Here is a 24,679-nt window from a genome sequence, read left to right as displayed (position 1 = left end):
GTTTGAAGTAGTGATAAGGCCTTCAACTAGATGATTTAGTTCTTGTGTAGAAACATTTGGTGGCGGTTATTCTCAACTAAATGAATATGAGGATGAAGATGATGGTGATGTCATTGATCTTGATGATGATGATGATGATGATGATGATGATGGTGATGATGGAGTTAATGGTTATGGTGGCAATAGAGGAGGAGGATATAATATAGGTGGAGGTGGGAGTGGAACATATTATTGAGAACTAAGCCAACAACCATTAAGTCCATTTACTGGTGAAGATCAATATACACATGCAATACAGTATTTTGATCATGGGGCTCGAACAGCAGGCACTAGTTCAAGAAGGCACTATGGCATTTCCATGATGAATCAACATGATGAAGATTATTTTTCTAACCCTTTGGATGCAATGAGTTTAAATACACAAGTTAGTTCTCAATATGGAAATTTTGAGATTCCAATTGTGTATCCAATTGGTCAAATGAGATCACATAATCCTCAGAGTAATTACGATGTTGATATTTTCAATCATCCCACGTCTCAAAATGAATGTTATATTCCTCATTGGATAAATCCACATTACCCTCCACTTGGACAATTGGTTGGAATTGATAGAGAAATATATACTTGGCACATCCACAATTATATGGAAAATTTATCTAATATGATGAGTTGGAATGCCTATTGTTATACATATGAAACATCAAGATATGATCATCAATTTGAAGAACCAAGGAATTCTTTTTGGTTTAATAATGTATTAGGGATTATATTTGAGAATTTCTTGTATCTTACTATTATCTTTTAAATTTTCTATATTTTGGTGCTAATTAACTTTATATTTTATTCACTTATAAATAGTTTGTAATATTTATAGAATATTTTATGATTATTGTATTCTAATTATTGTATTTTTATATCATTTTACTATATTAATTATCTCATATATAAAAATTTGTATTCTAAATTAAAAATTTACAGTTTTCGTAATTTTATCGATATTTCCATCGATATCGACATTTCCATCGATATTTTCATAAAATCATACCCTCGACATTTCCATCGACATCGATATTTTTTTCACTGATCATCACTTTAGGGAAAACTCAAGTGTAGGGATCAACAAATCTCAGTCTTGTATCTGAATATATTTCAATTTTCTGGTTTCTCGGGATATCCAATAAGTACGGAACAATGAATTGTAGGTAAGTTGGTGAAATAAGAATGATGATGATGGTTGGCCTTGGCCTATGTGGAGATACGGAAGAGAGAAGGGTTAGAGTCAGGTATGCTTTATCAGACAGTACTTGATGGCATTAAGGTTGAAGAAGAAGAAATAGAGGAAGAGAAACCTAATAGGAAATCAATAAATAGTCAATTTCAAAGAGGTAGCACAAATAACCCTTTAAATAACTACCTTTCCCTTTAACACATCATTCGCCACGTTTTTCATTTTCAAAAAATAAATTCTTAGAAAAAAATAAAGAAAGAAAGAGGTCATACTAGGTTGCACTTTTTATTCTATTTTGGGATTTGATGAAACTTTCTATTTTAAAGGGAAAAAACGAAGAGTGCCCATGCTTCGTCAATGCCCACCTTTCTCAAAACACATATTTATGCTTATCATCCTCTCGCATTTTGCTTTTTTTATTATTATTTTTTTCCTTTTTCAATTTCTAAATCTAAACTGTACTACCATATCCTCAAAAACCTTCATTGCTAGAACCTTCATTAGTAGAGCGTACAAAAACATTACCTACGAACCTCGTTGAACTAGCTTCTCGGATTGTACTAAAACCTTACCAATAAATCGACGAATTCTGATTTTTACGGTTGGAAAGCTAAAACAACTATTATGATTCATTATTTTGTCTATAAGAAATAGCAAATACAACTCCAAATCTAGCAAGGTGATTTGCTATTTTGTTGTCATAATGATGTAAAAGTAAATATATTGGCTATATGTTTATTTGGAAGTTGGTCTACAGGCAAACTATTCGGGAATGATGAAAAATTTTAACAATGTCTTTTAGAGGTTGAAGATGACATACCCTGCCATGGTTGGGTATGGTGTGTTTTATAAGGTGGGGTAGATTTTAAATGATTCTCACCCCATCGTGGTGGTTTATTAAACTTGTATTGCCTTGTTTTAGTTTGGTATAATGATCTTGATTTTTAAATGTTCGTGTGAATTGCAGCAAAATGGACCTCATTCTGATTTAATTATCATACAATGGAAAATGGATGTTAAATGAAAAGGAAGTGTTGTTACTTAAAGATTCAAAGATGAAAGTCACATACATACGAAAGAATTACACACTGTATGATCTGAAGGATGTTGTTTATAAGAGGTTTGGACTTGGAGAAATGTGAATCTATTATGCAATTTTTTTTTTCTTGCTTAATGTTCCAAATTTATTGCTTGTTTTCTTGCACTACCGATATAGATGTAGCAATCTTTATTGACAAGCAAATGACAAACCAACCTGGATACAAGTCTACATTATATGTTGACACAATCATCAAGTGCCAAAATTTAGGAAATTATATCGTTTAACTACTTTTCATGCAAGATTTTCTTCTGTTAGTCCACAACCCACTTGGTCTCTGCTCAAATCCTCCTCATATAATAATCAATATGGACTCCCTCTCCAATAGAGGTAGTGTTTGCCACCCGAATGGCAAATGGGATTGGATGTGCAAAATGAGAACGTTGCCCCAATAGTATGTTTACTTTCTATCGGACAAATGGAGTTGTCATCATCAAGTACAGGTTACATGTTTTATAATGACCAAATGTATACAAGCAAATAGGAGCTTTAAGAAAAAGTTAAGCCTTCATGCAATTAAGAATAATTCTGTGTCAGTATATATCCAATAATTATTACAATATCAATATATATACACATATATAGTTCCACAATTCAATCACTCAAAACTATACCTCTAGTCCTTTATTTAGTCTTGTCTAGCTCACCAAATTCTGGGACACTAGGCAATTTCCCACAATCATAATTCATAACCTTACCAGCAATCCTAGGAAAAACGAACTTGTAAAACAAGAAGTCTCTTACGAATTTCAACACAGAGCCTCCCTGTTGAACCCGCCCCGACATATACGACCCGGTGATCAAGAAAGTGACTCTCCCTTTTCTTTCTTGAACATAATTTTCTAACACTTTGGGCATTTCTTTGGGCTCAATAAAACATCCATTTTGTATAAAAGATGTGGTAATGTGCCTTCCCAACACCACTGCATCTTCAAGCGCCGAGCAACCTCCTTGTCCTAAATCCGGGGTCATGGGGTGCATTGCATCACCAGCGACTGTGATATTTTTATTGCATAAGTTTCCAAATAGGACCTGCCATGGATACCTGAACTTCAATGGAGCCCATGACAATGTTGAAAGATCAGAGTTCTCCACTATATCTTTGAATTTTTCAGGGAAGTTCTTGGCAAATTTTTCTGTTATTTCTTTTTGAATTTCTTTTGGGTCTGTTGCTAGTTCTTCCACTGCAATAGAAAATAAGCATTATATACAAGGTTAAAAAATAAAAATAATGGTACAAATTTTATACACATATATATGTACATAGTTGTCATCTCATCCAGGATCGTGACAAAATTTTTTTTACATGATCAATCTATTACCGATAATAAGTCAGCTATTACTAACCTATTATCCATAACAGGTCGATATGGGACAAAAATATTGTCCATGGTCTGGATATGAGTATGTAATATTAAAACTTGGATGGTTGAAAATAAAGTAATTGTATACCTTTAGACTGGCAGAGAGAGGAACCAATAAACTTGTGTATCGTCTATAGGAACATAACCAGCCCTTATACCTGCAGCTAGGAACTGGTTGACAACTTGATTGAGTCCATGGCCATGAGGATATAGGGACAACCCTCTCACTGCTGATCGACCTGAATCCACTGCTTCACCTAATCCCAGCCATCTTCCCACCACTGAGTGCACCCCATCACACCCTATCAACACCTATCACATGTGCACATATGTTATATATACAACCCACAACTCTAAACTATATATACTGCACATATGCTTCTGGCTTTTGGAGCTCAAAAGCAGGCCTTGATAGTGTTTGAACAATTATTTGGAAAAGCTTCAGGCACTGGCAAAGCAGCAAACTATAACAATCTTTGAAAGTTTTTCAAATTTTTATATATAAATTAATTAGTACCTTTGCTTTGATGGTAGTTGCATCTTGCAAGTGAATTACAGAAATTGATGAACCTTCTTGTGTTTGAGTTTCATGGCAATGAGCTTCGAAGAGAATCGGATTGAACTATGAGGCAGTTCATTTGCAAGAGTCGTCAGTAAGACTTTCCGGTGTACTACTCTGTGCCTGCAGTATTAATTGACATATAAAAATTGATACTATTATTAATTTCTTATTTATACTAGATATGGTCCCAATTTAACATCAATAATAATTTTCGCCATACAAAAGTTTAGTTTGAAGAGTGCTTAGTTACCCATTATTGTTTCGTCCCAAAACAACTTCTTGAACGGCTCCACTATCAACATTGGTCACGTTTACCCTAACAACAGTTGCCAAAAATGTCATTTATAATACTAATCCCAGTTTCATATCGCAAACTTTAATCAACGAAATAATATTCATTAATTCCAATGCATAGAACTATATATGTATATATATTCACATGTTATGGAATGAGAAAATTGATCTAATATAGATACACCTACACAACAATAAATTTAATATATAGTGATAAACCTAATAGCAGAAAATGTAAAATATCACTAAAAATATAAATTTGTGACCAAAAATGATTTGTCACTAAAACAGTAACAAATGTTACTAAATATATACTTTTTGTGACAAAGCTAGAATAGCAAACAAACTACAAACAAATTTTTCATGATTACACATTTTGTAATGATATGTGAAAGAAATATATGGAAGGCCCAAAATGTGGAAATAAAGAAGATATTAACTGAAATTGAAAAGATAATATTGTTTGCTTACTTATCATTACAAGCATAAAGGGAGGTGAGCTTATGAGAAACGCCTAGAGTATCAAGGGCGAGCCAGGCGTTTGGCAAGAGGGTCAAAGCTGAACCAGTGGTCCTGAGCTCTTCAGCTTTCTCAAGAACCAAGGATCTAATCCCCGCTCTCTTCAGTGCCACGGCTGTGGCTAATCCTGCGATCCCTGCCCCCACTATCACAACATCCTCCACCATTTCCATTCTCTCTCTCTCTCTCTCTTCTTTTCCTTTTCGTCCTTTCTAGCAAACACACACTTAATCATGGGAAGGGCAGGGCTAAAATTTGCTTGTATATATGTATATACAGATTATATTACGTGGGAAAAAAGATCTCAGTTTTGACTCCAAATTCAATTTGAAAGGTCCAAGTTGACCCAAAAGGTGCTTGTCCATCACGTATTGTTCTCTCGCGGAGTTTTTAAAGGTCAGAGTCAAAGGAATGGTTTTGTTTTGTTGAGTAGGCGTTTCCGTTTTTGCTTTCGTTTATTATAATAGATATTCACATGCGACGGAAACATGCATGTGGTAATCATATTTATAATATGTACTTGATTACCGATTATACGTTTGAAGGTCACATCATTGGTGTTCTTTTGGATACCCGTATAATAATATTTTTGTTCTAATTATTATCATAGGTTTACTAATAAAACCAAGAGAAAATTTTATCTAAACATTTTTGGATTTGCCTTAACTAAACAAACCCACATTGGGTCCACCCGGCGCAAGTGCCCCTCAAATTTTTTTTTTTAATTTACATTTTTATCCCAAAAAGTATAATTGTAATACATCATCTCTTCCATTACTAGTATTTTTGCTTTTTCTCCCCTTTTTGTTTTACTTTGGCTTTAACTTATTTCCCAATTATCTAATTTTTTATTCATTTGTCACTTATTTATTATCAAATTTATTATAAATTATTAATATTCATTAATAAGATTTTAGAAATATAATATTTATTTAATTAATTTCTTTAATATAATATTTTTATGCAAACTATAATTATTTAATACAATTAGTCAATAACATAACTAAATGTAATTAAAATGAAAATTACTTGTTTATATTGATTTTTGTTTTAATTGGAGAGAACTTAAGCTGCAAGTTTGTTTTCCAAGCTTTCATTGCACTTATTTGTAATGAAATTAAAAAAAAAAAAGCAAAAAAAATTTTTCCTTTCCTTTTGCCTCAAAAAGTATAATTATTTTTTCAATAAAAAATATTTATAAAAAATTAGAGAAAACAAATTAATTAATAACTATTCTAATTAGTTTGATTTGCAATACAGCCCCCAAAAAAAAAAAAAAATTGTACTTTTATATGTTTTTTTCTTAGACCATAAATAAAAAAAATAATTAAGTTCATCTAATAATGATGGCCCCTTTGAAACAGCCAAGAAACCTAGTCCTCCCTTCGTTAAATAGAATTCAGTTTGAACTGATGGCACTTATCTGGCCACGCTCTGTGTCCGGCGTTGGTTTCAAAGGTGTGAGAGTTCAAAGGAGTGACGAGGAAACCGCAGACCATGTGCATATCGACTGCTCGGTCAACTGACTCAACTCCACCATAAGCATTTATTTATTTTTTTAATAATTTTTCTTTGCTTACTTTTATTAAATATTTTCTAATTTTCAATTTTAAATGGAGATTTTCTCTCCTTTTCTTTCTATTTTATGGCAGCACATCTCATTTAAAAGTTCCACATATTTTCCGTTTATCTCAATTTTTAACTCATATTTGCTGACTTTGCTCTCTGTTTTTTTAATCTTTTTTATTTATTTATTTTCTTCTTATTTGAAATTCTCTGCATTTTTTTTTTTTTTTTCAAAACGCTTCCTACCCCATCATTCTCCCACATTTCCCATACCTTTTTTATGTCATACGATAAACCATTAACACTGTTCTCGTTGTAAGGATACGAATGGTCTTAAAGAAACTGAAAATTGATTTTATTAGCTTATCAATTGTTCTAATTGGTTGAATATGTTTTAGCATAATAAATAATGGTGGCTGAGGAAAGCATTTTGGGGGGAGAAAAAGAAAAATTGGCTAAGGGTTTCAAAGAATAGGAAGGAAAAAACCAAAAAAAAAAAAAAAAAAAAAAAAAAAGAATGGTGAAAACGTGATAGCTATTTCGGAAAAAATAAATTAATATAAAATTCATAACATTCAATAAAATTGTTAATAAATGGAAAGCCAACGGAGAGAGAAGGAGAAATAAGGATAGATGAGGTGAAATTTTAAATGATATGTTAATTTGTAATTGATGGAACATGGTTAGATATAGAAAAGGAGATAAGAAATTCCGGTCCTACAATTTTTAGTCCGCGTCTAAACTATCTAAAAGTTTCGCTAATATAAAGTTTAATTAGTCATTTTTCTGTCGAATATCTTGATTATTTTATCAATTGGATTTTTATTTTTAATTTATATGCACATATATATCTTTGGAATTGCTTCAAGGCTAAAATGATAATTTTATAATACTAATTGTCAACTTTTTTAAAGGAAAGATAATATACCTGTAAAACTATGAATCTAGATCCTCTTCTATGCTTTTCGGGTCTATGTATGCTATTCTTTTAATCATAACTATTGTTTTCAAAATCATTTAGAGTTATATTCAATTAGAGTATGGAGGATTTTAAAAGAATTTAAAATTTTAAAGATATTCAATTGAGATTTTAAAAGAGTCTATATAAATTGTGTTGTATTCAATTTAGGTTTTAATAAATTTTATAAAAATATATTAAAATCTAAGTATATTCAATTAATATTTTGTAAAATTTTTTTGAAATGTAGATGTATTAAAAAAGCTATTAATTTTAAAAAATAATAAATTTCAATGATTTAAAAGTATTTTAAAAAATAAAATTATGAAAAAACTTGTCAATAAAATCCAATTTTAATTCCAAAAATTTCAGTAGATTGTTACAAATTTTATATGAAATCTATAAAATTATATAACAATCTATCAAACTATTTAAAAGTTAACTCATTTTAAATTTATTAAACTCTAAATTCAATACACTCTATAACCAAAATACAAAACACATCCATTTAATGGTACATGACTTACACATATCATTAAAACTTATCTCACTCATATGTAACGCATGTGATTTTTTCCTTTCTTTCTCATGTCTAAGTTCCTCAATCTACCATAGAGATAGAATTTCTAAAGAAACAGAGAAGCCGCTGGAATCAAGATTGGAAGCTTTAATGAGTTTGCATCTTTTTATTTATTTATTTATTTATTTATTATTTTTTTGTAAGAGGATGGGTTTGCATTTGTTTTTGCCTTATAAGAGTTTCTATCTTCTATTTATTTATGTATTTTTCTCTTGGTTCTGCTATTAGGCCATGGGAAAGGAAAGCTTGAGGTTTTGTGAAACAAAAAATAAAAAATAAAAATAAAAATAACAGAAGAAAAAAAAATCAAAATTTATTCAAACTAGAAGGGGGATTTTTTTCTCATTGGGTTGGAGACTACTATTGGTTTATAGGCTTCAATTATAAGCTCCAAATCTTCCAGGTTTCCAACTATTTCTTTTGTTTTCTTTTCCTTTAATGGGATTCTATCTTTTAGAAATCGCTATACTTAGACAAAAAATCTAAAAAAATAAATAAAAAGAAAATAAAAAGAAAATGGAACCCAAAAAAAAAAAAAAATCACATGCACACATGACATGAGTTGAGTTTTATTGCTCACTGGGAGCGATGTGCAGTTAAATGATCTGTTGTGTATTACAACTGTTAGATTATGTTGAAAAATATAGCTGGAATTAAAAAATAATAATAATAACATAGACAAGGACAGAAAAAATTATAGCAGAGGATCCCGATCTAATTCCTCTGGCAAAGATCCAAAGTTTGAATTCCCAAACTTTAATATGAAAAATAAATTAAAAAAAACCAAAAACTAAAAACTAATTAATAAAAAATACAATTATATTCAATAATTGGATCACTTAAACCAAACATGTGTTTTTTTTTTTTTTTTTTTAGGGTGAATACCACTCAAACCAGACACTGAAGATATCAAAGGGTTATAACTTACAAAGACATTTACTAAGAAATCTCATATGTGAGACGTTTGGAGGAGTAAGGAGACCTTTAGTAATTCATGTCATCATTTGATCAGTATATATCCAATAATAATAATAATAATAATAATAATAATAATAATAATATATAGTTCCACAATTCAATCACTCAAAGTAATATAATATATCTCTACTTACTCTTGTCCAACTCACAAAACTTAGTGAGATTAGGCAATTTCCCACTGCCATAATCCGTAACATTGCCAGTGATTATGGTTAGAGTAAACCTGTAAACAAGACATCCCCTAAGAATTTCATCTTCTTTAAAAATGATGAAAATGAACAATCTTGGAATTTAATTTTCTTTTGGTATTCAGTCTTAGAATTTAATTGGCAACAGAAGATGATAATGATTAATTAATATCCAAGACAATCGATATGTGATGCATGTATGTTTCGTACGGTGGCTCTTTGTTTGTTGATTAAAGTGGTCTTGTTGTGTAGGTCTTCATATTTTATATGTTGTCATCGTCATTAATATGGTCTTATAATATCCTGAATTAATGATTTTTAATATGCTTTTATTTATTCTTGCTTTATAGAAATATTAATTAGTACCACTTCATTGATGGATCTGGGCTTGGACTGTACTTTAAGCTTCAAGATAAACACTACAATATAAATGGCCTACTATAAAATTTGAAAATTTAGGATTTTTTTTAAAAAAATGACTGCTCTACAAATCAACAATTGAAAAATAATAATTTTTTTTTTAAAAAAAATAGCAATTTTAGGACAAAATGCCTTTGGCTAAAATTGAAAAGCAACAAATATTTTTCCCCTTTGCCTTTTTCCCCCTTTCTCACATGTTTCAGTTCTTATCTTCGTCTTTGCCACAAAGTATCTTCTCCTTATTTTCTACTCTCTTTTTTTGTATTTTTCTCACTTTTGGAGCTAAACTCAGGTAAATAAATTTTTTTTTTCTTTCTCTTAAAGTTTAAATTTATGTCAAAAGGATTTTTATTTTTTTAAGGATTTTTTTTATATGGGTATGTATCAAATTAGTTTATGAGTTATTATATTTGAATCTAAAGTTACTTAGGTTACATATGGTGTGAAAAATGGGAAAAAAATTTGTAGATCTGCAAATTCGCCAAACCATTAAAACCATAGGAAAATGGGTGAAAAAGATGAAGTTCCACCATTTTTCACTAGTTTGCCAGTTTTCGCTAATTTTTGGCTCTTTTTCACCACCTCACTGTAGGAAAATTTTAGATTTGGTAGGGAAAAAAAAAATCAGTTTTTTGAGACTATTAGTATGTTTGCTTAGTATTATTCATATTTTGAATTTTTTTTTAATTTAGTTTAACATTATACATGTAATTTCGCAATGAAGTGGAATATAAGGATATTATAATTGTGGTTTTATACGATGGAACATTGGTGAAAAATAATGGTGGTCTTTGGGGGGAATCAAAATGGTAAAAATATAATAGTCTCTATCGGTAAAAGAAGCATAAAATCAAATTTTGAGGATAAGATTTTCAATTCTATTGAAATAAACCAAAATGAATATTTGGTAAAACTAAAATAGCTATATGGACGATGTACAAAAAAGTTGGATCATACAGAAATACGCAATGATAGGAATGTGAAATGGTTTCTTCAAGAAGTAAGGAATGGAAGGATGACGATGATGCAACCTCCATTGTATGTTGAGGTAATTTCCAAAGTCGAACAAGTATCTAGAAAAGTTCATGAAATAGCCTTTACTTCGGATAGTGGGAGTAACCATTTATCTTTTACTCGTCCTCTAGTTGGTATTCTCTAACACAAGTTCTTGAATCTGAACCTATTGAGGCTACATTTCAGGACATTGTAGTCCCTAAAACTCAGTTTAGAGATCAAATTTATGTCTGTGGGTCTTGGACATCATTTAACACTTATAAAGGAGTTGATGTTAGAGATGATTCTGCTGAACAGTTTCTTAACCAAGAGGAGTATGAGAAGTTGCATAATATTAATAATTATGAGAACTATAATGTAGAAAGGGATGATGTTAGTATTAACTTGGATGATGTTGATCATAATAATGTAAAATTTGAACATGAGTTGCGAGACAATAACAATGATATGCATCCTAAAATGAACAATAAAGGAGTTCATGATATTAGGGTTCATTATACTACAAGCGACCGCTTTTCATCGAACAACAGGATTGATTCTATAGCCATAGCTTCGACAAAGTTTACAAGCTGTGAGAGCATTATAGTTGGACAGATATTTTGTAACAAACGTGAGTTACTGAATAAATTGAGAATTTATTATATGCGTGCAAATAAAGAGTTTAAGATGACAAGGTTAACTACACAGCGATATGAGATTGTTGTTTTGAAAATACTTGTAAATGGCAACTGCGTGCTATCAAATTAAGAAATGGAAAAAATATTCGTTGTAAGAATTTTTGATAATGTGCATAGTTACTCATTAGATATCATGCATCGGGCACATAAGCAGGCGAGTAGTCGAGTTATCAGGCAATGTATCAAATCTAAATATCAAAGGATTATACATGTTTACAAACCCAAAGAAACTCAACATGACTTTCTACGAAAATATGGGGTGAAGATAAGCTATAATAAAGCCTAAAGAGGTAGAGAATATGCACTTAACAGTGTTAGGGGATCTCTAGAAGAGAATTTTATTAAATTGCTTGCCAATTATTATGAGTTAGAGTCAAAGAATCCTAGGACTCTAATAAGTATTAAAATAGACAACAATAACTATTTTGTATAACTTTTTATGGTAATTAGAGCATGCATTAGGGGATTTATATCCCACATAAGACCCGTATTGGCTATTGATGTGACTACTTTGAAAGGGAAACACAACGGATACATGTATATTGCAGCGGGCATGGATGGCAATAAGCAAATATATCATTTGGCTTTCGACACTGGAGATGGAGAGAATGAATGAGCATATATGTGATAAACACCTAGCTATTGAAAATGTAATATGCAAAATCTTTCTTAATGCATACCATAGCCTATGCACCTACCACATAAGCAAAAATATTAAAGCTCATGGACATGCAAAAAATGATGATACGATAATACAATGTTTCATGCTCATAGATAAGACATACTTGGTTAAAAGTTTTGAGTTTTCTATGAGGCAAATTGAGGTAAAAGACAGTAGGGCTGCATAGTACATCCAAGCATGTGATCCTACTAAGTGGCACATTCTCTTTCTCCATGTAAATGATACACTATCTTGACCACCAGTTTCACAGAAAGCATGAATAGTATTTTGCTAAATACTAGAAAGATATCAATAATAGCATTGATTGAGCACATACGAGATTTGCTATAAAGGTGGTTTTATGAACGACGAAATGCAGGTGCAAAATTGACAAAGCTTATGACTAACCATATGGAAGAGGAATTAAAACTCTACAGTTTAGAGTCTATTAGGTTGTATGTGAAGGCCGTTAATACATGTGAGTTTGTTATGGAAGATAAGAGTTTGACGGGTGCAGTTAATCTCCAATCAAAACCATGCTCATACACAGTCTTTGATTTTGATCAATTTCCTTTAATCATTGCATTGCTACTTGCATAGAATGTAAAATTACTTTTTATGGCATGTGTTCTCATTACTACATTGTGGATGCATATTGTGCAGCTTATACCGAGTCCATTTATCTTATTTTAGATGAAAAGCACTAGCATGCTCTAAATAATGTGTCAAGTTGTATTATTCTTCCACCGAGATGGACTCATAGGTGAGCCAGTAGGCCAAGGATGCAATGCATACCATCTTAAGGTGAAGATGTTATTCAACATAAATGTAGCTGGTGCGGTGGTGTTGGATATTATAGGCAGATGTACGAATCCATCATCCTATGATGTACGTGAGACTAGCAGAGCCAATGGAAATGCTTCGCATTAGGGATTTTTAATTTAGTGTATTATAGTTCTGCATTTTAAATTTATATCTTTTCACAATTATTTTGTATCATGGATATATATTCTACTCCATGGTACTAATTTATTATGTTGTGAAAATAGAATTTTAAAATTTCACATATGATTGTGGACAATGAAAGTGTTGTATAACGCCATTAGGGAAATTAAAATGTTAGTCAAAAATGGTATTTCAATGTTTTATAAATGCATCCTTGTTACATCCTTTAATTTCCCCAGGGTTCCCACAAGACCACGAATAGTAAAAACCAACTATATCCACTAGATTAGGATTGCTATGTACTTAAGTTGCCAAACTTTACATATTACAAACTCCACAACCTATTACCAATAACAAAAGCATTTAGCAAATCCACTACTTAACACATATATTAAGTTCTTTATTATAAGCCTCTTGAGCATATTTCTTTCTGAATAACAATATGTCCTCTTGTGTGAAGTTCAAGAGTAGTTTGGCATCCAACAACTCCATGCATTTGAGTATAAAAATCCCATAGTCACCACTAAAAAAAATTTATTATTAAAACAAAACAAAACATAATTACAACCATATTTAATAGCTAAAATATAATTAACAAACGTGTGAGTGTTGGATTAATTACCCATTAGTTTGCTAAGGGCAAGTTTATGCCAATGCATGGGTGAACTTATCAACAAAATCCACAAGATCAAATAATTCCTCATATAAGCAGGCATAACGCAATAAGTAAGGCAATATGTAGCATAATTTTTTAAAATAGGCTACCCCATTGTTTAAATTGCCAGCCTTATTTGAATCATATATAGTCATACGTCACTCCTTTAAATCTATGTGTTCTAAAAGCTAATGCATGTTTTACTTATTCAAGGGCATCAATAACTATAATACATGAGACAATTAAGAAAATAAATAAATAAACAGTGAACATAAAACCATTGGGACATTTTATTTGTACATGATTTACATTTTTCCATGGCTTAAAATCCTTCATTCGAAGCTCTAAAACATACGATTTGCAACAATCCGTACCAAAATACACATGTTTTAATAAGTTTGACTAAGATTAATCAAGTTTGACCAAGTGAGCAATATGTGGGTCCAAGTTAACTTTTTCAATAGTCAATATTTTTGGTTTGAATGAGATATCATTGTGTAAATCTCGTCGATATGAGTTCATAGACTAGCGGCACTCCAAATTCTGTGCTACAGATAAAAAGTTATGGTTCTGAGAAGTTTTAAGCACAAGTTTTATATTAGTGTCCAATCCAGTCCCAGTTTTTATCTGTTAGTGACCCAATGCTCTATATAAGCCTCGATAGGTATGCTAAACAGAAAACCAAAGCCCAAAATACCCATTTCATCCCCAAAACCTGAGAAATTCTCCCCCAGATCCGTGGGTCTGTATTGGGTCGTTTCGATTTGTTTAACGTTGAACCAGGTCATCACCATTTTTTTCCATTTCGGCCACCAAACTATTACATGCATCAGCCATGAGGAAGCCCATGTTGAGGTGAGCTTGGCCATGAAATTTCACGGTGAACGGTGGTCGGACACACTCGGACTTGGTCGGTGAAGGCGGCAACGGCCGACAAGGTGGGTCGTCGAATTTTTGTTGTTTTTCGGCCATTTCAGGCCAACCCATACACCTATCCAACCATTTTTGGATGCTCTGAGCTCATTTCCATGGTTATTTTGCCCATATTTCTCACCATTTGAGAGACACGATAAGGGAGAATTCGGCCGAAGCTTCAACCGAGTGTTTCGGCCACTGGAGGAACCTTTGGACTGGGGTGAGCATACTGATGGGTTCCTTGTCTCTTGAGTTTTTTTTTAATATAATGTTTGTGAATTTTGGAGGTCGTTTGATAATTTTTCCATTTTTGGGTCAATTAGTTAATTATCGGATAAATTGGGACTGTGTTTGGACAAAATTGGTCAAATTGGTTAAATTTGGAGTTGGATTAGTGAAATTGGATATTATTAGGACCTATTTGGAGATTCAATTTTGAAAGATTAGGTTTTGGGTGAAAATCTCCAATTTTGGATACTGATTCCTAAGGACACGCAGTATAATTAGACTGTCCGATGCCCAATTTATGTAATTTTATAGTACTAAAAATTAATTTAAGACATTTGAATCATACAAGTATCTTTGTTTTAGTTATTTGGAGACTGAGGAATATTTTTATATTATAGACGAGATGTTGAGTTTGGAGACGGTCCTGTAGGGGAGCAGAAGTGATCATCTACAGTTTTGTGAGTGGTTATAATTTTTAAAATGTTTTGGGTATATAGAATAATATATATATATATATATATATATATATGTGTGTGTGTGTGTGTGTGTGTGTGTGTGTTTTGGATAGTTGACGTATATATAAATTGATTGAAATGGTTACTTTATGCATATAAAATATCTACTTTCAGTTACAGAAGTTATCATTTTATGCGGATTTTAATAAGGTTTTTAATGATTTCTAATTTTGATAAGTTCTTAGTGAACTTGAGAATTATGTTAATTAAATATTCTTGTATTTGAATTGATATTTTAAATCATTTTAGAAAATGATTGATTTGAGAAAGCAGATTATAAAATTTATGATTTTAAGCATGTTCAAGTATTTCAAAATTTTATATGCTTAAAATTGATTTATTGGTGAATATATTTCACCGTGGTATTTCTAGTTTTGGCATGAAATGATGATTTGAATTTTTTTGAAATATTTAAATAAGCGGTGGAATTTAAATATTAAATTATGATTTATGATACAGTATCATTTAGGAAAAGTATGTATGATCTTACAAGATTGTTTTAAGGATACTGTATTGGTTATTTTTAAACTAATATACCATGTAGTGCCAATATCTTGAATCAGTATTATATTATATTATATTATAATACGTTGTGTTTTGCCACGGTACCGTGAGGTTGGATTCAGCCTATAGGATATTATTGTCACAGACCGTGAGGTTGGGTTTATCCCATAAGTTATTATTGCTACGATATCGTGAGGTTGGGTTCATCCAACAGGATATTATTGCCATGGACCCTGAGGTTGGGTTTATCCCACATGTTATTATTGCCACGGTACAGTGAGATTGGATTCAGCCCACAGGATATTTATTGCCATGGACCATGAGGTTGGGTATGTCCCGATGGTTTACTATTTCCACGATACCTTTCAGATATTAAGGATGATGAGGTGGGTGTATCCCACAGTTTACAGATTGGTATATCGATTGGTACTGATATACATTTAAATATATTGTTGGTTTCAAATATTGTGGTTATTTCTGCATTTTCATATTTATTTCAGGGAAATATATTTATAAGATTTTATGCTCAAAATTTATAACTTGTTTAAGATATTTTGTGATATTATATTGATCTTTCATTTTTTTATACTTTTGAGCATCAATTTTATGATATTGAATTGAGATGCAAGATTGGATTTTATGAAATGATTTTTAAACGGAAAACTTTTCAAACGAGTGAATCAAGAGGTCTTGAGAGAAATATTTTTATGGAAATAAATTAATATTTTTCTATTATACTATTTCACTCTTTGGGATTCTTAATCTCACGTTTTATTTATTTTAAATTCATTCTCCTAGGTCCAGGTAGCTAGCAACAATCTACCTTGCGCTCGGTTGTCACTTTGTTCTTCCGCGACAGCAGTAGTATTTATCTTTTCTTATCTTACCTTTACCTTTTCAGACTCGTTCATTACTTATTTGTACTTTTAAACTTTTTCAACACTCTTAGAATGCTTTGATATATGTTTTGGACTCAATAGAAACCATGTTATTTATGTGTGTAGTTATGTCCTATGGTACTATAGGCCGGTTGTGGACTTGTGCTGTTGTGGAGTTATTTTATATTTATATATTGAGGTATTATTGATATTGTTGGTGTTTGTTGTCCACGTTTCAAGTGGAGTTCCATTGGATATTCTTAGGAATTGTCCAGTAGGACTTCGCAACTCAGGACCCCATGGGAGGTCCTAAGAGGATTCCCATGGCGGGTCCTGTCAGCTTGGTATTAGAGCTTTCGGTTCTAAATTCCTTGGGGTTGTGCATTGCTATACAACTTATCCTGTGTTTTGCCTTCTGTACCTATCCTTTTGTTGGTCTTAATTATATTTTGACCAATTCTATCACATAGAACTTTTTCTTGATGTTGCGAGGAGGTAGATGTGGCTGCCAGCATGCTACAGCTAGAAGTACAGATGCATCCACTTATTTGGAGTATCTTATTGAGCGCCTGGCTCGATCATTTGAGAGGAGTGGGTTTAATAGGTATTCTATTAATTTGGCTCATAGACTTAGAGTAGTGGGTTATGATGGCTCCATAGATCCTATGCAATGTTCGGATGAGGACAAGATCACATTAGCTAGCTTTATACTAGAGGGAGACTTAAGGAAATGGTGGACATATGAAAGAACTAGGAGATGTCACCCTTAGACATAGTTCAAAATTGCATTTCACATTGAGTTTTGTCCTCCAACCTTTGTTAAGATGACGATGTTGAAGTTGAGACACCCACTCAGGGTTCAAGATAGTGGATGGTGAATAACAGTAGCAACTATTTTTAGAGATCTGTAGGCCGGAATAGCTTATGTGGTAAGTTTTATGATGGATAATGCCAGTGGGATAGATCATGCTTTCATTACAGGTAGTCGGAATTCTTTAAAAATGATTGCCCTATCGAGGGCATAGGCATGCTGGAGCTTTAAGGCCGGATGCGCAATTTCAGCTGACTGATGGGTATAAAGTGCATGATACATGAATAGGCCAGACTTTAGGAGGTTATACCAACACAGGACAACAGTCTTCATCCACAGCCAAAGGTAGAGGACAGAATGGACGACAACTTACCAGAGGTACGGTATATGCTATGATCAGTCTAGATCACATTGATGTTGTGATAGATACATTATCTATGCTTGGTAATGATGGATATATTTTATTGGCTCAAGGGCCATACACTCTCTTTGGTTTATGTGAATATGTTGCACAAGTTGGGATGACTCCAGTTCCATTAGGATGACTCCAGTTCCATTGGGATGTCACTTGGAAAGTTTCACCTCCACAAGAGGGATCATTTGACCTAGCCAGATGTTCAAGGATGGTTATTTTCGCTTCATGGAAATTAAGATCTTAATATTAGAATCTGGTACAGATAAAGTTTGGTTGATGTGATGTAGGACAACTTGTTGAGAACTAAACTGTAAATTTCATAAGTTCGTTTTGTGGCATCTGCTTTGGGTGATGATTTTTTTTTTTAACATTTTAGTTTTGATATTTTATTTTCTTGGAGATTGAGAGTTTTATTCCATTGATATTTTATGGATCTAAGGTGGTTGATATTCTTGATGATAACTTAATCTCCTAAGGAATATGACTATTTTATTTTATTTTATTTTATTTTTTAGGGCATAGCTAAGATATAAGAAAGTGATGAATGGTTCCTTATGGTTTGAGGATCTAGTAACTAGTTCATAGTATTTGATTGTGATATTAGAATTAAGATTTAAATTTCTTTATTGCTTGAGATATAAATTCTTGGAGTTTTTTCAAATTGGAAGAACTTGAGGTTTCCTCAAGAATGATATTTGAGATGACGAGAAGACTTGGACTTAATCTTTTAGTTTCATATTCTTTGGTGTTGAAAATCTTGAGGATTTCTTTTAGGCTTTATAAGCAATCTAAAGCCCTCCATTAGATTAAGCATGAGAGATTTTATTTTATGACTTTGATGAATTTGGTTAAAAGAAATATGTTTGTCAAGGTTAAGAAAATTGGATAATCAATGAGGAATATGGATTTTATGATTGTAAGTACTAGAAGTGCAATCAAAGGCGAAAAGAACGATCTCAGTCTTAACTTGGTGGCATTGGTATTGGTTTAGGGAAATTAGGTTTAAGTTCTAATCCTTCCTTTTGAATTGATTGATGGAGTTATTCAAAGATTATGATTGTGCTATTGACTACCATCCGGGCAAGGTAAATGTAGTAGCTGATGCATTAAGTTGGAAATCTACATGCTCACTAGCTTATGTGCAGATAATACAACTTCCTTTGATGGTTGAGTTGAGAGAGTTAAGTGTTGATTTGTGGACACATACTTTAGGAGCACTTTTTGCTAGCTTTCAACTACGACCGATACTTATGGATTATGTTCTTGAGGCTCAATTCAAAGGCCCTTACCTCATGAGCATGGGAAGAAAATTTGAAGAAGGGGACAATCAGACTTTGCTATTAGAAGTGATGGAGCCTTGGTGATTAGTTCTAGGCTCTATGTTCCAGCAAATGAAGAGCTGCAAAGGAAAATACTGGAAGAAGCCCATATTTCTACCTATGCTATGCACCCTGGAAGCACTAAAATGTACCGTACCTTAAAAAAGTATTATTGGTTGGCAGGGATGAAAAGAGAAGTTGTTGAGTAAGTATCCAAGTGTTTCATTTGCCACTAAGTGAAGGCGGAAAGATAAAAGCCTTCTGGACTCCTATAGCCCTTACCCATCCCAGAATGGAAATGGGAGTGCATTATGATGGATTTTGTATTCAAGCTTCCCCCCACAGTTTAGAGACATGACAGTATTTGGGTGATTGTGGATCGACTCACCAAGTCCGCATATTTCCTACCCATTCATGAGAGGTTTTCTCCTCCGAAGTTCGTAAAACTCTTTATGAATCATATAGTGAGCTTGCATGGGGTGCCAATATCCATTATATCTGATAAAGATCCACGGTTCACTTTGAGGTTTTGGTAGAGATTAATGAATGAACTTGGTGTCAAGTTGAATTTGAGTATCGCTTTTCACCCTCAAACCAATGGACAATCTGAGAGGACTAGTTAGACCTTGGAGAATATGTTGAGGTCATGTGTACTACAATTCAAGAGAAATTAGGATGAGTACCTACCTTTGGCAGAATTGACCTACAACAATAGTTATCACTCGAGTATCGATATGTCACTTTATGAGGCATTGTATGAGAGACAATCTTGGACTCCATTATGTTGGAATGAGATAGGTGAAAGAAAACTTCTAGGCCCTAAAATTGTACAAGCGATGGTGGATAAAGTCAATATTATACATGCTAGCTTGAAAGCAGCTCAAGACAGGCAAAATAGCTATGTAGACATGCATAGGAAGGATCTCGAGTCTAAGGTTGGCGATCAAGTATTCTTGAAGCTCTCTCCTTGGAAAGGTGTAGTACGTTTTGGAAAACAAGGGAAGCTAAATTCATGCTACATTGGACCATATGAGATAGTAGAGAGGATAGGTTCAGTGGCTTGTAGGATTGACTTGCCGGAGGAGCTTTCTTGAGTCCATGATGTTTTTCACATCTCCATGCTTCGCAATTATATCTTAAATCCATCGCTTGTGTTGGAGACACTGGAGTTTGAGTTGAGGGATGACTTGTCTTATGAGGAGCGGCCAATGCAGATTTTAGGAAGGGAAAACAAAAGGCTTCGTAGCAAGACTATACCTTTGGTGAAGGTTCTTTGGAGAAATTACCTTGTCGAGGAGGCGACTTGGGAGTGAGAGGATCAAACGCGGAGCCAGTATTCTCACCTTTTTCAAAACTAAGGTATGAATTTCATGGATGAAATTTCTTTAAGGGGGGTAGGTTGTAACAATCGTATCAAAATACACATGTTTTAATAAGTTTGACCAAGTTTGACTAAGTTTTACCAAGTTTGACCAAGTGAACAATATGTGGGTTGAAGTTGACTTTTTCAATGGTCAATATTGTTGGTTTGACTAAGATATCATTGTGTAGATCTTATCGATACGAGTTCATAGACTGATGGCATGCCAAATTCTAAGTTATGGATAAAAAGTTATTGTTTGAAAATTTTTAAGCATAAGTTTTATATCAATGTCCAAACCAGACCCCAGTTTTTATCTGTTAGTGACCCAAGGCTCTATATAAGCCTCGATAGGCATGCCACAATCAAAGCCCGAAATACCTTTTCATCCCCAAAACTTGAGAAATTTTCCGCCAGACCCGTGGGTCCGAATAGGGTCATTTCAACTTGTTTAACGTCGAAATAGGTCATCACAATTTTTACCCATTTAGGCCACCAACCTATTACATGCACCATCCAGGGAGGAAGCCCACGTTGAGATGAGCTTGGCCACGAATTTCATGGTGAACAGCAGTCGGATGCCCCGGAATCTGGCCAGCGAAGTTGGCAGTGGCCGACAAGGTGGGTCACAAGATTTTTGTGTTTTTCGACCGTTTCAGGCCAATCCATACACCTATTTTATCATTTTTGGACCCTCTGAGCTCATTTCCGTGGTTATTTTTCCCAGATTCCTCACCGTTTGAGAGATATGACAAGGGGGAGTTCGGCCGAAGATTCAACTGAGTTTTCCAACCACCGGAGGAACCTTTGGATTGAGGTGAGTATACTGATGGGTTCCTTGTCTTGGGCTTTCCTTTGATATAAATTTTGTGAATTTTGGATGCCGTTGGATAATTTTTCCATTTTTGGATCAATTAGTTAATTATCGGATAAATGAGGATGGTGTTTGGACAAAATTAGTCAAATTGGTTAAAATTGGAGTTGGATTAGTGAAATTGGATATTATTAGGACCTATTTGGAGGTTCAATTTTGAAAGATTAGGTTTCGGGTGAAAATCTCCAATTTTTGGTATCGGATCCTAAGGACATGCGGTATAATTGGACTGTCCGGTGTCCAATTTATGTAATTTTATAGTACTAAAAATTAATTTTAGACATTTGGGTCATATAAGTGTCTTTGGTTTAGTTAGTTGGAGCCTGAGGAATATTTTTATTATATTATAGACACTCGTATTGAGTCTGGAGGTGGTCCTGCAAGAGAGCAAAAGTGAGCATTTGCAGTTCTGTGAGTGGTTATAATTTTTAAAATGTTTTGGGTATATAGAATAATATATATATATATATATATATATGTGTTTTGGATATTTGACGTATATATAAATTGATTGAAATGGTTACTTTATGCATATAAAATTTCTACTTTTACTTACACGAGTTATCATTTTATGCTGATTTTAATAAGGTTTTTAATGATTTCTAATTTTGATGAGTTCATAGTGACCTTGAGAAATATCTTAATTAAATATTTTTGTATTTAAATTGAGATTTTAAATCATTTCAAAAAATGATTAATTTGAGAAAGCAGATTGTAAACTTTATGATTTTAAGCATGTTCAAGTATTTCAAAATTTTATATGCTTAAAATTGATTTATTGGTGAATATATTTCACTGTGGTATTTCTGGATTTTACATGAAATGATGATTTGAATTTTTTTTTGAAATATTTAAATAAGCGGTGGAATTTAAATATTAAATTATGATTTATGATACAGTATCGTTTGGGAAAAGTATGTATGATCTTACAAGATTGTTTTAAGGATACTGTATTGGTTATTTTTAAATTAATGTACCATGTAATCCAATATCTTGGATCAGTATTATATTATATTATATTACATTGTGCTGTGTTTTGCCACGGTACCGTGAGATTGGGTTTATCCCATAGGTTATTATTGCCATGGTATCGTGAGGCTGGGTTCAGCCCACAAGATATTATTACCACGGACCGTGAGGATGAGTTTATCCCACAGGTTATTATTGCTATGTTATGGTGAGGTTGGGTTTAGCCCATAGGATAATTATTGCCATGGACTGTGAGGTTGGGTACATCTTGATAGTTTACTATTTACATGATTCCTTTCGAATATTAAGGATTGTGAGGTGGGTGTATCCCACAGTTTATAGACTGGTACATCGAATGGTACATGGTATACGTTTGAATATACTGTTGGTTTCAAATATTATGGTTAGTTTTGCATTTTCATATTTATTTCGTGGAAATATATTTATAAGATTTTATGCTCAAAATTTATAACTTGTTTAAGATATTTTGTGATATTGTATTGATTGTTCATTTTTTTTTTTATACTTTTGAGCATTGATTTTATGATATTAAATTAGGGTGCAAGATCAGGTTTTATGAAATAAATGAGGGTGCAAGATTGGGTTTCAAATGAGTTGAACGAGAGGTCTTGAGAGAAAGATTTTTATGGATAAATTAATATTTTTTTTATTATACTATTCCACTTACTGATATCTCTTAATCTTACGTTTTATTTGTTTTAAATTCGTTCCCCTAGGTCCAGGCAGCTAATAGCAGTCTACCTTACTCATAGTTACCACTTCGTTCTTCCACGACATTAGCAGTATTTATCTTTTCTTATCTTACCTTTATCTTTCAGGACTCATTGATTACTTATTTGTACTTCTAAACTTTGCTAACACTTTTAGAATGCTCTGATCTATGTTTTGGACTCATTAGAAACCATATTGGTTATGTGTGTAGTTATGACCTATGGTACTATAAGCCAGTTGTGGACTTATGCTGTTATGGATTTATTTTATATTTATATATTGAGGTATTATTGATATTGCTGGTGTTCATTGTCTATGTTTCAAGTGGAGTTCCATTGGATATTCTTAGGAATTGTCCAGTGGAAATTCGCTAGGCAGGACACAGGAGGTCCTGGGAGGATTCTCGGGGCGGGTCCTGTCATGATTGCATTTCATCTGGTAACATATATTTAGATGGATTGGCATTAAATTTTTTTTATTAGACATGTCAGTATATCCCTACAAGAAAATTGATTATCAATGATTCATCATACAGTAAAATATACATGATACAAGAAAGTATGCACTTTGTCCATCCCTTCCTAGAATGGAAAATCCAATAATAAATAACTTAATATACAAAAACCACAAAAGTTAATTACTTATCCAAAATCTACCATCAATCATCTTGAAACTAGAATCAAGAATATTGGGGAATTGATTGGCAGGTGCTTAGAATAAGTAAGGCATAACATCCATACACTGCATTGAAATACAAGTTAATTTTAAATTACAACCATGCAGGTTTAAAAACCATGAAATTTTAGCAAACTAATAAATAAAAATCTAGATCCAAAACACAATTACATCATGAATTAGTTACCATTCACTGGTTAAAAGCCTATCAAAAAGTCTTTACCCACACACAAAAGGTTCATGTCCACCTCTGCTACATGATCAAACATCTTCATATATTGATCAATTTTTTTTGCAAGTTTAATGGGTACTGATCTGTATGGGTCAAACTTCAAATCAAATGATGATCGAGGTAATGTGCATTGTGGCTTTTAATGTATGCATCCAACATTATATGGAGTAGTAATAGTAGCTGTGGCCTTCCTACCATGTTTCCCAATCTCTGTCAACTATTTAGCAGCTATTACTTTTCTAGCACGTCTTTTAGTGGAAAATTTCGATGGAGATACTATATTGATAATCTCAATACTTTTTTATGCATCACCCAAACTTGATGGACATGACTGTCTATCACTAGTGGTGGCATCACATTCCAACTCTTCTTTGTTTTCATCTTCTAATCCAACATTACCTTCAACTTCTACTCTCATTCCATCTCCCAAACCGACAGTGGCATCATCTCCCAAATTTGTTCTCCGTTTATCTTCTAATCTTGGAGTGTCATCACCTCCTAAATTGCCCAACCCCCCTAAATTAAAGTTTGGACAATCATTATA

General features: G+C 32.7%; 1 pseudogene; it reads right to left on the bottom strand.

Annotated features, from left to right (window-relative positions):
• Positions 1-2,816: 2,816 nt before the first annotated feature.
• LOC107425534 (monooxygenase 2-like) lies at positions 2,817-5,293 on the bottom strand (annotated as a pseudogene).
• Between the last annotated feature and the right edge of the window lie 19,386 nt (positions 5,294-24,679).

This window comes from Ziziphus jujuba, chromosome 7 (genome assembly GCF_031755915.1).
Source record: "Ziziphus jujuba cultivar Dongzao chromosome 7, ASM3175591v1".
Taxonomy (NCBI): Eukaryota; Viridiplantae; Streptophyta; class Magnoliopsida; order Rosales; family Rhamnaceae; genus Ziziphus; species Ziziphus jujuba.
The sequence above is the reverse complement of the archived record's forward strand: the minus strand, read 5'-3'. Positions and strand labels throughout refer to the sequence as shown.